Below are 12,789 nucleotides of genomic sequence, written 5' to 3'. Positions count from 1 at the left end.
TTTTTATCCTTGGTGTCTAGCACAGCAAGTGGCACACAGTAGGCATTTGATAAATGGTCACAGAATTAAACTAAACTGAAGTGGCAATAGCACTGAAAAGAGAACAAAGTTGGGGAAAAGGAGTTTGATTACACCAATAGCAGCCACATTAGATCGACTATACACGCTGGAGATCCATGAGTTGGCAGAAAGGATATTGAGACCATTTTTCAAAATATGTGAAAGGGAAAGTACTAAAGTCATGGGAAAAAGCCAGACATTATTACCCATAAAAAGTAACTGAGAGACTGTCAACAACTAGAAAGCCATATGCCTGTTTTCTCAGCTTTAAAATGTTTTCAAAGAATAATGTATGCACACATAAGGCATCCTTAATGAGGATATCTGAAGGGAACTGGCAAGTTTTCTTTTGAAGTAATATTCTACAGCAGATGACATCTTTATCATCACACAATTGCCTGAAAGACACAAAGAATTTAACTTCCCAATGTGCTTATTCTTTGTTCAAACTTTTTAATTCAGTAAAGTAAAATACGATTTTAAATGCTCTCCAACAAGGTGTACAGCTTGTGCCAATGTGAAAATGATATAAGATTCTTTGACAGACAGAATTGAGATAACTTTGATAATCCTCTGGTCCCCAAGAACATGTGATGCTGAAATCTTCCACATGCTGTTCTATTTATTGTGCTGAATATAGCAAGCTCAGGAACATTACACAGCCTCCTGAATATTACCAACAGTTGCTCAAAAAGTCTAGTCAAATGCATGGGAAAAAATCAAGTGAATGAAGAATCACTAACAAGTATTTATTAAGTACTTACTAGGTGCCAGGAATGTATCTAGACATTTGGATGGACAACCTAGAGAGTTAATCTATCATCATCTTAGTTATCATTTATATAATGCCCACTATGTGTCAGGCACTGTGCTAAGATAATCTCATTTGATTCCCACAACAACCCTGGAAGGGAGGTACTATTATTATCATCTCAGTTTTATAAATGAGGAAACTAAGGCAAACAGAGGTGAAGAGACTTGCCCAGCATTTTAAGATGGAGAGTCACCTGAGGTGTAGCATGGATATAAACAGGATGACAACATATTACAAACAAGGAATCATGAAGAAGTAGAAAAAAGCATACTATTAAAGAAACAGATGAATGAAAAGGCTGTGAGAGCCCAGGGATAAGAACCAGTGATGGTCTGTGTTCCACTGGTTCTGTTGAGCCATCTAGAGAAAATGAGCAAGGCCACTGTGGCCAACGATGAGGAAGACGTAGAGGAGATTCAGTTAGGTGGCATGGCGCATAAAGTGTGTGACTGGGAGTCAGGAAAACCTGAGCTCCAGTCTTGCTTTAGACACTAGTTTCCTTTTCTCTAAAATAACAGCACCTACCACTTCAAGGTTGTCCTGAGGAAAAAAGGAGATGCTTTATGTAAAGAGCTACATAAATGTTCTCCATGATTATTCACACAGGAGAGGAGAGCATAGACAGTCTCACAATCTGTGATGGTGGAGGAATATCCACATAAAAGAAGTCACAGATCCATTTTCCACCAACAGTTCTGCTTGACTTCAATTCCACTAAACAATGTACCTCTTGGTCCCATCCTGACTTTTCCATTTCCTTTTGTGTGTTATTTTCATTCATTTGATTTTAAGCTCCTTAAGGACAGGGACTATCTCTTTTTATTACATCCCCAGGGATCAGATCTGCGCCTGGCCACAAGCTCTTACTAAACATTAATGAATTGAGTAGAATGAAATAGTATCATGCTACTTAGAAACCTACACTTTCAGGTAAGAATTCTAGAACATCTGACAAGATTATCTAAAATGTCTTTTTGTCTACCACAAGTGAACATGCCACAAATACATGAAAACATATGAGTTTTCAAGGAACTATAGAATTAGAGAGTTGAAAGAGTTTTTTGTAGTGAACTTGTATTGAAGAGGCTTGTCCTGACCCTAATTATTTATCTGGTCTTGGGCAAGTCACCCCATCTACAAAGATCTTAATTGAACTTTCCCACTGTAAATTAAAGGAGTTGGACCAAAGTTGTTTCCAACTCTAAAAAGAATTTAATGAACTCAAAATTGTCAAGTCACTTCCCACATTACAGAAATTGAACAAGTCCTTCACAAAGTCCTTATGTTTAACTCTATCAGTCTACTTGATACTTTTTTCAAACAAAAATATCCTCACTAAAATCTTCACTTAAATTAACAAAGAAAGGTTCAGGCGTAAAACACTAGTCACAGGAGTGGTTGCAGCTAAAAATCAGAAAAGACACTAAACACCAAAGTAGTAAGGAAGCACATTCTGTTAGACTGAATGGTCAAGGCACTTGACTCTGATAGGTTTATTAGAAGTTGTCAGTTTTTAAAAACTAATCACTAAAATGGGCAAAATATTGCTTGCAGTGGTACTATCCCAGAGTGAAGCAAATTGTCTGAGGCACCTGGAGAAGTCTGCACTAATTTTCCATCAAATAATCAAATCAATCAATAAACATTTATTAAGTACCTGCTACATGTCAGACAATGTGCTAAACATTGGGGATACAAAAGGAGGCAAAAGGCAGTTCTGTTCCTCACAATCTAAGGAGAGAGACAACATACAAACTAACACATACAATGTATAGGATAAGTAGGAAATAATTAACAGAAGGAAGGCACTAACATTAAGAGAGGCTGGGAAAGGATTCCTGTAGAAATGGGATTTTAGTTGGGACTTACAGGAAGTCAAAAAAGTCAGTGGATGGAGTTGAGGAGGGAAAGCATCCCAGGCACGGAGGACAGCCAGAAAAGAGATGCCCAGAACTGAGAGACAGAGCGTCTTGTACATGGAACAGCCAGGTAGTCGGTGTCATTGGATCAAAGAATACAAGAAAGGGAGCAATACTTAAGAAGAATGAAAGGTAGAAGTCTAGGTTACAAAGGGCTCTGAATGCCAAACACAGGATTTTGTATTTGATCTTGGAGGCAATACAGAGCCACTGGAGTTTATTGAGTAGGGCTTGGACGTGCACTTTAAGAAAATCACTTTGATGTCCGAATGGATGGATTGGCATGGTGAGAGACTTGTGGCAGGCAGAATCAGCTATAGGGCACTGCAACAGTCCAGGCATAAGGTCATGAGGGTATGCACCAGAATGGTGTCAGTGTTACAGAAGAGGAGGGAGGCTTATTAGAGACATTGCAAGGTGAAATTGGCAGGCCTCAGTTAAAGACTGGATATGTGGGGTGACAGAGAGTGTGGAATCCAGGATCACTCATTATGAGAGACTAGAAGGATAGTATTGTTTTCTCCAGTAACAAAGCAGTTGGGGGAGGAGGAGAAGAAGATGACAGGGGGAAGATAGAGAGTTGTTTTGGACATGTTTAGTTTAAGGTGTCTACTGAACATCTGGTTAGAGATAACTGAAAAGTAGATGAAGAGGCAAGACATCAACACAGAGATGGTAATTAAATCTGCCAAAGCTGATGACATCACCATAGATGGAGAAAAGAAGAGAGTTCAGGACAGAACTCTGAAGAATACCTGTGGTTAGAGGGAATGATGTTGATGAAGATCCAGCAGAGGAGACAGAGAAAGAGTGGTCAGAGAGGTGGGAGAACCAGGAGAGAGGGAGAGGGAAAGGGAGAGGGAGGGGAGAGGGAGGGGGAGGAGGGAGAGAGAGAGAGAGAGAGAGAGAGAGAGGGAGAGAGAGAGAAAGGAGGAGGTGTGTGTGAGAAGAGTTTATGAAGGAGGAAAAGGTGATCAGCAGTGTTAAAGGCTACAGAGAGGTCAAAGAGAATGAGGATTGAGAATGAGCACTTTGAAGAGTTATGACAACTATGAACAGAGTATTTTAATATGCTATGACCCAAACCATAAAATTATAGTGCCAGAAAGGGCTCAAAGATTAAATGAGAAATAAGTTTCTATAATATGTGATGAGTGTACCCAAATAAAGGGGGGGGAGGAAGAAATATAAGAATATACTTCAAATTCTATTCTACAATGATTTACATTTCCTCCTTCAAAATAGATGAAACCATCTCTTAATTTTAGAGATCTTGAGAGAAAATCATCTTTATAGAAGCAACCTGGAAGTACTTGTACTGGGGAAAATCTTTTATTAGTTAACCTATGTGATGTTAGACTCTTATTATATGTAATTGTGTTCCAGAAGACAGGTTCTGTCATGTAAAAACCTAACCATGTTAATAATAGGGTTCTAATGTATTCTACAACAGTATTAGGACTATTATTTGTTTTGGGAGGGGAATGTGGATGAATGATAAAACACTCCATATTAAAGGTAGATTTAGGCAGCAATTACTGCATGTAGTTAGAATATGTTATGAAGCTAAACTGACATTTTTTTAGAGACCTATATTCCAAATCTGACTTCCTTTTTCTTTTTATTTACACTGTGATTAATCTGGAGATGTTGTCTAAAACCAAGTGAATTAGTCAATTCTTGATTATCAGTGCGGGTTTGTGACCCCTATTGCTTCTGGGGTTTTTTCCATTTTTCTCCTCTCCCTTAGGCCATTTTGTTGTTTGTTATTATTACCTCCACCAGAGGGCAGACAAATGAAAAAAGAGGTTAGGAAATGCAACAATGTTACTTTTTAACTTCCTGAGAAGTTTTAACAGCTTCCTTCCCATACTGAGTATTACATGGTGGGCCAGACAGGATCCTTTGGAAGCAGACTATCGGAACTGGAGCAAATGTGCTACCACGCAGCCACGCCAGCCCTATGGGGCAGGATAGAAAGCCAGTCACTTGGCAACATGATTGGAAAAGTCCAAAATATTCTCCCAAAATATTTCCTCATCTGCTTATCCTCATGCCAGACTCCCACAGTGAATATCCCTTGATTTAGGATATTTTGTTACTAAACACTTTAAAGCCCTATTGTTATTGGAGGGCTATTAATCGATTATGCCCTATTAATAGCTTTAAAAACTTTTTTATTAGTATGTTTTAATGAATTTAGTTTCTCTGATTACCTAGGCCATCCCCAAACAAGGTCCTAAGGTGATAGAGACCCAGGAAAGGTATATTTTCATGAGGAGAAGAAAAAAAAAATGTCAGAGTACACATCTTCGTAGGAGCTCTGAGATGTGAAGATTTAACAAGCAAGGACGTGTGCCTTTGCAAAAATATACTGTACTCTTGTTAAAAACAAACTTCACCATTTTGCTTAGGCCTAACTCTGAATACAGCTGCTCAGAACTGGACAAATAGCTACTGTATGGATAGCAAACTAGGGTCAGACAAAGCAACAACTTCAGAGAATTTTATGAATACTGGGAAACACCAGCAGACACATGAAGAACACGTTCAAGTTCGTCAAGCAGCAGCCTCAGACAAGGGATGCGGCCACCAATGAAGGAGGAGTCTTCCTCAGGCAGACCCTGCAGGAAGGACTGTGGCCTTGTCAGTGACTGGCACAGAAGCAGTATCACTGTTGGGGATGGGGGGATGTCTAATGGCAGTGAGATTTTTGTACTACTCATGCTCTTTCCCCCACCAACGCAGACACATTGCTTTCTCTTCCTTTCAAACAGTTTATAAACAGAGTTTTTACATACAACGTGAGGCAACATAAGAAACATAACTGGAAGCTCCAGGTCCCATGAACTAACTGTGTTAACCTTGCACACATCCCTTAACCTCACTGGACCTCAGTTTTTTCACCTATAGATGAAAAGAATAGATTAGATATCCTCTACATTTCCTTTTGGTTCTAAACTTTGATGACAGCCCAATACCACTAAGAAACCAAAGTTACCCACTAGCTCCTGAGGGATACAAAGGTGAACATGAAAGAGTCCCTGCTCTCAAGGAACTTACATTCTCTACAGGTGCACAAGGCATACACAAAGAAAGACACTCATTTACTACAAGTCTCCAGTACCACTCATCTGATGAACATAGCTAGGGTAAAGAAATTCAATATGAAAATTTATTCTAGGCTCAAGCAAAAGATTCTCACATTAACAATTCATTATCTCAACAAAATTTGCAGTCAGGCAAAAACAATGTAGCCTATACTTAGTTCAGCACTAATTCTAATAACTTATCAACAGGTTCAAATGCCTATTTAAAAAAAAAAAAGAAAACTGATGCATCTTAAACTTACACCACACCCCACTCATAGAAAGAAAATCAATTCTATAAATTTAAAAGGAAAAAAGAGTTATCAAATGTAACTATTAGCATTATCTCTTTTTGTGTATAAGAACTTATGCTCATCATAAGCAACTTTACAAATGTAAACATAATCTTTTTAAAAAGGTAACCAAGGTAGGACATGAACACATAAATACTGCTTTACCATGATGGCTAAACTGATGATTATTCTGAGCATTAGGTACCAGTGGAAGTTTCTTATTCTTCTTTAAATTGATCTCCAAAGGAATTACAGTAGGAGAAAACAAATGCTTATGGAAAACTATGATTTTTGGTCTGTGTGTGCTCAAAGGGGCTCAGTTAATTGATGAAAAATAAAATTCCAAGACTCTAGGAGTAGTGAGGAGGAAAAGTGTCACCTAAAACCACAACTCAATTATGCAAAGCAGAATTTCTCCACTCTAGTTGGAATGAACAAGGCTGAACTCCCACACATGAGTTATTTTTAAAATGAAATTTGAAAATATGTTTTGTCAGAGGGCCTAAAAGCACAGGGATTACATTTTAGAGTTGTACATAATTTTAAATATCAGAAAAACAGCTCCCAAAGTATGTTTTCTCTACTAATATGACTTCCAACAGATCAGAAAGGAGGAAGTACCTATCTCAATCTCAGTTCACAAGACTGAGAAGATAAGAGTTGGGAGGCTAATTAATAAAGGGAATCGTACTGATTATCAATTGGGGCCAAATCCAAAATCATCTCAGCAGAATGCAGATTTAACAGGGGGGAAAACCCAACCCTTTCTTCATTTACTAAAAAAACAAAACAAAATGAAAATAACCAAAACAATCCACATTGACAAAAGCTTGCCTCTGTATTAGCACAAGTAAAAACCTGTTTGCTTTCATTGTAAATCCAGGTCTCTGAATCAGTGAACAGCAAAGTTTAAGGCAGTGATGTATTTATCAGGGAAATGAAAAATGTTCAGTCATAAAAAGAAAAAAGGAAAGAAAATAACTCCTTTTCTCAATAAATAGTTTCCCACTTACAAACAACTTTTTAAAATCCAGTAACATTTCCCCAGAACTGAATTTATGCTGTTTCTCTAGACCAGGGATTCTTCAATTCGTGTCATAGACTCCTTTGGCTGTCTGGTGAAGCCACCTCAGAATAATTACTTAAATGTATAAAATAAAGTGTATGGAATTACAAATGAAATTGATTATGCTGAAATAGTCATCAAAATAGTTTTTAAAAAAGTAAGTCCATGTACCCCAGGCTAAGAACTCAATGTTCTTAAGGACACAATGTAATGTATAGGAATTACTATTTAAGAAATATTTTGATTTGATATCACTGATGTCATTATTTATTACCCATCCAGAACTTAATGTTTGTTGAACTGTACATAGGGGTCTTTTATGTGACTTACTAATGTCATTTCCCTTCTCCCACCTCCTTCTAAGTTTTGTTTTTCAACAAACTTTTGTTGTTCTTACTCTTCATGATTCATTCTGGGGTTCTACTGGCAAAGACACTGAACTGGTTTGCCATTTCCTTTCCCCACTCATTTTACAGATGAGGAAACTGAGGCTAACAAGGGGAAGTGACTTCCCCAGGTTCACAAAGCTAGTAAGTGTCTGAGGCTGGACTGAACTCATGAAGACCAGTCTTCCTGATTCCAAGTCCAGTGCTCTATCCACTGCACCACTTAGCTGCCCTTTAAACAAAATAACATTACTTTAGAAGATTCAAGTACAATTTAATGGTAATTAAAGGATCCTGATGATTGGTTTCTAATGAAAGATGAGTGGTCTGGGCAAGACACAATGGAAGTAAATAGTACTCAAATCTAACAATTGCTTTGCTACATATACAAAGTCTCTCTCTCTCTCTCTCTCTCTCTCTGGCTCTCTCTCTCTGGCTCTCTCTCTCTGTCTCTCTCTCTGTCTCTCCTGGAGAATGGGATCATTTGTAAGACCAAAGCCCAAACCGCCAGATAATATCCCCAAAACAATAAACCAAAGATACAATTGGGCTAGGGGGAGGGGAAGGGCACAGACAGGACAGCAAGGTATAATGGAAAAAATATAATTTTAGCATTCAGAAAATCTGGATTTAAATACTAGTTCTGCTGCTATGTGACTTGGAACTCTCTGATCCTGTTTCCTTATCTGTAAGAGAATAGGCATGGACTAGATTATTTCTAAACTCTAAATCTGTGATGCTGCTTTTCTCACATCATGATAGCAGAAGGCAGGAAATAAAGCAAAAACCCAAGTCCTAATCTCAAGATGCAAGTTGAATATAGCACCCGTAAAACACACACAAAAAGGAAGTCAACATAGGAAAGGAGAAGGAAAGCCAGAGAATCACAGGATTTAGAGGTAGAAAGGAACCTATGTAATCTAACCTTCTATTTTACAGATGAGGTAACTGAGCAAAAATACCTTGTCCAAGGTCTCACAGTTAACTGGAGACAAAGCCAGGAATAGAACCCAGTCTACTGTTCTTTCTGCTACACAATGGAGATGAGTTGGACCCACGTTCAAATGCAGACTCACAGAATCATCATCTTGTCCAACTGTTACTTCATATATGAAGAAGATGAGGACTAGTGAGAGGCAGACCTCCTTGCAAGAGGGCAGGCATAACTTTCCTCCCTCCAGCTCCACTCGAGGTTAGGAAGGAAGAGCCACAAGGGCATCGCCTGGAAAAGGAGGAAGCCCAGCACACAGCAGGGAAGGGGAAGGGCCGGAAAAGGAGGTTTTAATACAAAGTAAACTCAATTACAAGTCATTAGGATACCATGGCGGGGGAAGAAAACCCTAATGCAATGTTAGGCTTTATAGAGAGGGTAGTGTCTATGATTAGGGAGGTGACGATACTCCTACTGAATGCCACATAGGCTGGAGACACCACATGTTCAGTTCTGGGCACCTCATTTTGGGATGGCCTTTGATAAACTTTAACAAAATGTCCAGAGGAGGACAACCAGGGCCTGGAGATCACGCCAGCTCTGGATCTGTGGCATGGACTGGGGATGTTTAGCCTAGAGAACTCTGGAGGGGCTATGGATAATAAGAGTGTTCAAGTAAGGTTGCAATGGGAAAGAGTGATGATGGAGGTCAGGATCAGAAGTAACAGATAGAAAAAGCAAAGCAGCCAATCAAAAGCATTTACTCCTGGTCTACTATCTTGTGTTCCAAGCACTGTGCTACGCAATAAGGTTAAAAAGAAAAGCAAAAGTGTGTGTGTGTGTGTGTGTGTGTGTGTGTGTGTGTGTGTGTGTGTGTGTGTGTGTGTGTGTCCTCCTTCACGGACCTTATACTCTAGTGCCCGAGACAACACAGAAAGAAGCAGGTTTAGACTTGCTATAAGGAAAAAAAACCAAAACAAAACTAGGTTCCTCAACTGATCCCAAAGTGGAACAGAATGCATTAAGGGGATAACCCTCTCTAGAGGTCATCAAACAAAAGCTGAAGAACCACTTGTGGGGAGTTGAGTGGGGATACACGACTCTCCCTAAAGCAGAGCCATCTCAGCAGGGTGGCATGGTCTCAGAAAAGACTTTTTTACCTCCTAGGACCTCAGTTTCTTCATATGTAAAATGAGGGAGTTGGACTAAAGGAACTCTGAGGTTTGTAGGACCACAGATCCACAGTCAGAAAGAACAAGAGAAGCCATCCACTCCCTACCCCACCTTCCCCTCATTTTACAGATGAGGAAACTGAAGCCTAGTGATTTCAAGTGTGAAAGTGGGATTAGAACTGTGGTCCTCTATTCCCAGGACCAGTGTTCTTCCAGGGATTCTACTGGATGACTCTCAAAAGGTAAGGAATAAACTTTTATTATTCCCTACCCATTTATTAGGTTCCTACTATGTGCCAGGCACCATGCTAAGTGTTTTACCAATATGATATAATTCGATCTTCACAACAACCCTGAGAGGTAGATACTATTATTATCCCCATTTTACAGTAGAGGAAACGGAGGCAGGCAGAGGTGAGGTGACTCGGTCTCACAGCTGGTAAGCCTCTGAGGCTGGATTTTAACTAGGGGCTTTCTGACTCCGGGCTCAGCCCCATACCCACTGGGGCACCACCCAGTTGCCTGAGCTCCCTCCTAGGTCTAAATCAATGATCCATCCCCCGGGGCTAAGGGCTGTGCCAGTTCCAAGGCGTCTAAGAGCCATTCTTTCTTCTCAGAATCACAGAATTGGGAAAATTGCGGATGGAAGAGGGGGAAGAGGAAAGGGAAGGAGAGAAAAAGGAAGGGAAGGGGAAAAGAAGGAAGGAGGAGAGGAAAGAGAAAGGGGAGGAAGAAGGGAGGGAGAAAAGGAAGGAGAGAGGGGGAAAGAAGGAAGTGCAGAAAAGAGACAGAAGGGAGGAGAGAAGGCAAAAGGGAAGAGGAAGGGGAGAGGGGAGGGAGAAGAAAGCGAGGAAAGGGAGAAGGGCGGAGGGAAGGAGAGGAGGAAAGAGAAGACAGGCAGGACCAGGACCAGGACCAGGGGCAGGGGCAGGACCAGGACCAGGGGCAAGACCAGGACTAGGACCAGGGGCAGGACCAGGACCAGGACCAGGACCAGGGGCGAGACCAGGACCAGGGGCGAGACCAGGACCAGCGGCAGGACCAGGACCAGGACCAGGACCAGGGGCGAGACCAGGACCAGGGGCAAGACCAGGACCAGGGGCAGGACCAGGACCAGGACCAGGGGCAGCATCAGGATCAGGGGCAGGACCAGGGGCAGGACCAGGACCAGGGGCAGGACCAGGACCAGGACCAGGGGCAGGACCAGGACCAGGGGCAGGATCAGGACCAGGGGCAGGACCAGGATCAGGACCAGGGGCAGGACCAGGACCAGGACCAGGGGCAGGACCAGGACCAGGACCAGGGGCGAGACCAGGACTAGGACCAGGGGAAGCATCAGGATCAGGGGCAGGACCAGGGGCAGGACCAGGACCAGGGGCAGGACCAGGAGCAGAACCAGGGGCAGGACCAGGACCAGGGGCAGGAGCAGGACCAGGGGCAGGACCAGGAGCAGGACCAGGGGCAGGACCAGGAGCAGGACCAGGGGCAGGGGCAGGACCAGGACTAGGACCAGGGGAAGCATCAGGATCAGGGGCAGGACCAGGGGCAGGACCAGGACCAGGGGCAGGACCAGGAGCAGAACCAGGGGCAGGACCAGGACCAGGGGCAGGACCAGGACCAGGGGCAGGACCAGGAGCAGGACCAGGGGCAGGACCAGGACCAGGGGCAGGACCAGGACCAGGACCAGGACCAGGGGCAGGACCAGGACCAGGACCAGGGGCAGGGCAGCGCAGGCCGGGTCGCTCCCCCACTCCGGCTCACCTGCCTGGGCCGCCGCGCGGCTCCTCCTCGGGCCGCCTGCCCGCCGGGCGGCCTCTAGCAGCGGCTCGGGCACGGGCTCGGGAGCTCGCGGCTCATAGCCCCGGGGCCGGAGGCCCGGACAGCCCGGCCACACCCAGAGCGGCGCGGCCGCCTCCGCCGCCTCAGCTGCTCGGAGCCCGCGCCGCGCCTGAGCCGAGAGTCCTCTGCCTCGGCCGCCGCCGCCGCTGAGCCTCGTCCTCTTCCCTCTCCGCCTCCTCCTTCTCGGCCGCCAAGCCCCGCACCGCTCCCGTCCGGCTCCCGCAGCCCAGCCAGCAGCCAGCAGCGAGCTAAGGAGGGAGTGCCCAGATGCCGCCGCTGGGGGCCGCGCAGGCACCGCCCTCTCCCCCCGCCCCCGCGCCGCAATGGTACGGCCCCCCAGCCAGGCCCCCGATGGACTGATCCACTGCGACCAGAAAAGAGGGGGAAGACGGGGAAGGAGTAAGGCGCATGCGCCGGAGACGGCTGCGGCCGGGCCGGCTTCCTATTTTCCCACTGGGGGCCCGAAGGGCGGGGAGGGGGCAGGGTCGTTCCCGGCCCCCGTGGGTTTTCTCTGCAGCTGCGGCACTGCAGGACTCGGGGAGCCTGGTGCGGGCAGCCTCGGGCGGCTTAGAGGTTCAGCTCCGTCTCGCGGGCCTCGATGAAAGGCAGAGTGCCCTCCCCGAGGGTTTGGGCCTGGCAGCCCGCGGCCCCCTGCACGCAGGTGCTGACCCTCCTCAGTCCCACCTGCACGGGCCCGCCTGCCTCGGTGCACCCCCTCTCGTCCCCCAGAACTCGGGCCTGAGCGCCTCGCTCCGCTCTACGAACTCCCTTGGCTCCCATCGCCTCCGGCCGCGACCGCCCAAGGGCCTTCGGAGCCCTTCACCCCCGCGCCGACTCCCCGAGCTCGACCCCGGCCTGCCCGCCGCTGGCCCCGTTCGTTACCTCCCCCCCTCTGCCTTTATCCGCCTGGTCCGCGCTTGTTCGTGCGGGGTCTCCTCCCTCACTTTGCCCCTGGTGCCTCCCTGGATCCCCTGCGCTTTTCACCTCCTGAGTGGTGCTGATCCATAGGGCGGTCAACAAGATTTATTAATGCTATGTGCCGAGGACTGTGTTATGCTTAGGGAACGAAAAGGCAAAGAACCTGTACAATGTCTGTAAAACGATATAATCAAAATAAATTGGAGATAATCAACAGAAAGCACCAGCATGGGGGGAGGGGGGTGATACAAACGGAAAAAAAAAAGAGAGAGAGAGGAGGCAATGGGAGTTAAGCGACTTGC

General features: G+C 44.8%; 1 protein-coding gene across 1 annotated transcript in view; it reads right to left on the bottom strand.

The window, feature by feature from the left end:
- GNB4 (G protein subunit beta 4) overlaps positions 1 to 11,834 on the bottom strand; it is a 53,637-nt gene extending 41,803 nt beyond the window's left edge. Inside the window, exon 1 of the mRNA XM_072618422.1 lies at positions 11,492 to 11,834. The gene's annotated coding sequence lies outside the window, so the exon portion shown is untranslated. The remainder of the gene's footprint in view (positions 1 to 11,491) is intronic.
- Between the last annotated feature and the right edge of the window lie 955 nt (positions 11,835 to 12,789).

The sequence above is a fragment of the Notamacropus eugenii genome, chromosome 6, assembly GCF_028372415.1.
Source record: "Notamacropus eugenii isolate mMacEug1 chromosome 6, mMacEug1.pri_v2, whole genome shotgun sequence".
In the NCBI taxonomy this organism is placed as follows: Eukaryota; Metazoa; Chordata; class Mammalia; order Diprotodontia; family Macropodidae; genus Notamacropus; species Notamacropus eugenii.
Note: the sequence above shows the minus strand (reverse complement) of the source record. Positions and strands in the feature narration are given on the sequence as shown.